The following is a 2766-nucleotide window of genomic DNA, read 5'->3' as shown; positions in this document are numbered from 1 at the left end:
AGCACACTGTTTAATCTCATTGATGGATTTTTCTCTGAAATTTGCCATAATTTGTACTGACATGCGTATGTCAGTGTGGAGATTTTTGCTGAAAACAAATTTAAAACCTTCTTCTTCCTCCATTCCGGTTTCATTTCTGTAACCAAAATAAGCTTGGAAGATTCTTTTGTAATAGACTTTTGGATGTTCATGCTTGCCCTGCGTGACCTTGTCAGCAGCCGGGAAACCAGCAGGTCCCGTGCAGGGGTCGTACTCTCTGATCAAAGCTTCACACAGAAGGTTGTAGTCCCTTCTCGTTGCATCAGGTAGACGCTCGATGAAGGTGAACACCTCTCTGTCTGAAGTGAGCCTTATCAGACTGATTTTATCCTCAACCGTAGCATTAGGATAACCACTCAGTCTGAATTCAATGTCTTTGAGGTACGCTTTTGTTCCAGTTGAACCCATTGGTCCTGGTACAAAGCGTTGTACATATTTTGAGAGTTTTAGCAGATCTTCTATTGAAAGAGGAAGTTTCCATGCTCTCTGTTGCATGTTTGGTAGAGGAGACCTGTTCAGGTCTGTTCCTACCACTTTAGGTATGGATGGATGTGTGTGTGATGTAAGGAGATTTGGTTCTGAAACCCAGTGTGTCTCCACATTCTGTCCACGCCTCTCACCATATTTCCTTTCTGCATGGCAAAGTTGTGTTTTAAGCACGTCTATCTCAGCTTTGCAGCGGGAAACTTGTGACACTGTCACAACGTGATCCCGTCTTAATGCAAAGTATTCTCTGGACAACAGCTCTTTAGCATCCCTGGCTTCAGACAGTGATGCATTAAGTAACTGTATTTTGCTGTTCAGTGAATCAATTTCTGCACGTGCATCTTGTTGTGATTGAAACATCTGTTCAAAATGTTTTTTTGTGAGGACCTCGTGTTCACTTTTAAATTGAAGGAAGTGTTCTTCAATTTCCTGAACCACCTCTTTTTCGCTGTTTAACCTTATCTCAAGGTCGTCAGCTTTTTCTACCACTGTATAGAATGATTCTTTCAGCAAGATTGCCATTTTAGCCAGCTTTTCATAGCTTGACTTTGTTATTTCTGTAGAGGTCACACTCTCTGCAACCTCCATCAGCTCTTCCAATAACTCTTTTGGGTTCATGCTGTCCACCTGTGCACCATATGGATGTAAAGATTCTGTGAGCAGCGTCAACGCTCTCTCTAAACATTCCATTTTGGTCTCAATTTTCTTTTCTGTTCCATCAGCCATGGTCATTCACTGTTCAGCACTTTATCTGGTTAAAACAGTTGCCAGCTTCAGATATTTCAACAGGTAAATATTTGTATTCAAGTGAGCAGTGAGTTTCACACACTTTTTAAGCTCTGGGTTTACACAAAAGTACTGTTATAAGTCAACTTATTCAGAGGAATGGGCACCAATTCGTAGGTTTTACCCCAATTCATGAATATTTAAGTAAATGCCTCTTTGGCAGTGTTACTTTTTAATGTGCTTATTTTTTAACAGATACTAGATTACCAAGCTTCTCAGTGTTTTTTACTCTAAAGCACTTAACATTAAATAAATCTGCAATTTTTCTAAAAGTTTAAAGCAATTTCAGTTTTTAAACGCTTTCTTAAGCCGTTCTTTTCCAGAAATTCGCTATTTTAACAGTTACTCATTGAACCAGGTGGTGAAAAGAAAAAGAAAAATTATGAGGAATTATCAGTCCCTCTTCAGGAAAACTGTTATACTCCTCTTCAACAGCAGGTGGTGGTGTAAGCTTATTTATACCAGCAGGAGTCTGACAACTTCCTGTGGATCGTTTGTTGACATCCTGTTGTTAGCTTTTTAGCTTAAAATTAGCATCGGCTAAACTCGGTTAAATCAACATTTCTGAACGGATTTAAAGCTTAAACGTGGCGTTGTTTCAACAAGCACGACTTCTTTGCATGAAACATGAGTTTTGGGGACATGTGGCATGGTTTTAAGCACAGAAAAGGCTTCGGTTCAACCGAGCTTTACAACCTGACATCAGAGGAAGTGACGCAGACACGTCACTCATTTCTCAGCGTATCAGAGCGTTCCACACGGCCGTTCTCAACCGATCACAGAGAAAAACAGCGGGGGTGGGTTTTATATCGCTGACTCAGATGAAGTGACGCAAACACGTCACTCATTTCTCAGCGAATCAGGGCGTACCACACAGCCGTTTTCAACCAATCACGGATCGTTTTTCCAGCTAGCGTCTTAGCATTTAGCATAAACATTCTGGTCAACTTTTCGTCTTTTAAACTGTCAAAATGTACCATTTTCTGTTAAAAATGTAACTAATAAGCTCTCAAAGCTCCACTGAGACTGCGCTCAGTCCTTAAAACGTCTCTCCATCCATTTAAAACACTCGTTCGGACTTATCAGAACCGAGCCGGACCAGAACCAACGTCTGGGTCACAGTTTAAACAGAATAAAGCGTTTTAACACAAACCCAGCTTCTTGTTACACAACAGATGTACAAATTCAGCTTTCAAAAAGACACATTGACTTTAATTTCAGCTTTCAAAACATCACTAGCTGCCAGCATTGCTGTATTTTCTCCGAGCATCGCAGCTCAAAACGCTGCGTTTCACACAGCAGAAATCTGCACTTTTCATTTCATGCCAACATGATAATTCAATTGTTACACGAATACAGTCCATTTATGAACCTGTCACGGGCCACCAGTATGTAGATGAACATATTATGTGATATATTCATAAATTAAACGGATTCATTCATTTTTCTGGACTG

At 40.3% G+C, this 2766-nt stretch overlaps 1 protein-coding gene across 1 annotated transcript in view; it reads left to right on the top strand.

Moving 5' to 3' along the window:
* Positions 1-2766, top strand: part of ehbp1 (EH domain binding protein 1) — a gene marked incomplete in the record, with an annotated part of 851057 nt that overhangs the window by 329127 nt on the left and 519164 nt on the right.

The sequence above is a fragment of the Nematolebias whitei genome, chromosome 1 (assembly GCF_014905685.2).
Source record: "Nematolebias whitei isolate Nwh7 chromosome 1, NemWhi1, whole genome shotgun sequence".
NCBI classification, from domain to species: Eukaryota; Metazoa; Chordata; class Actinopteri; order Cyprinodontiformes; family Rivulidae; genus Nematolebias; species Nematolebias whitei.
This window is presented reverse-complemented; position numbering and strand designations above follow the sequence as displayed.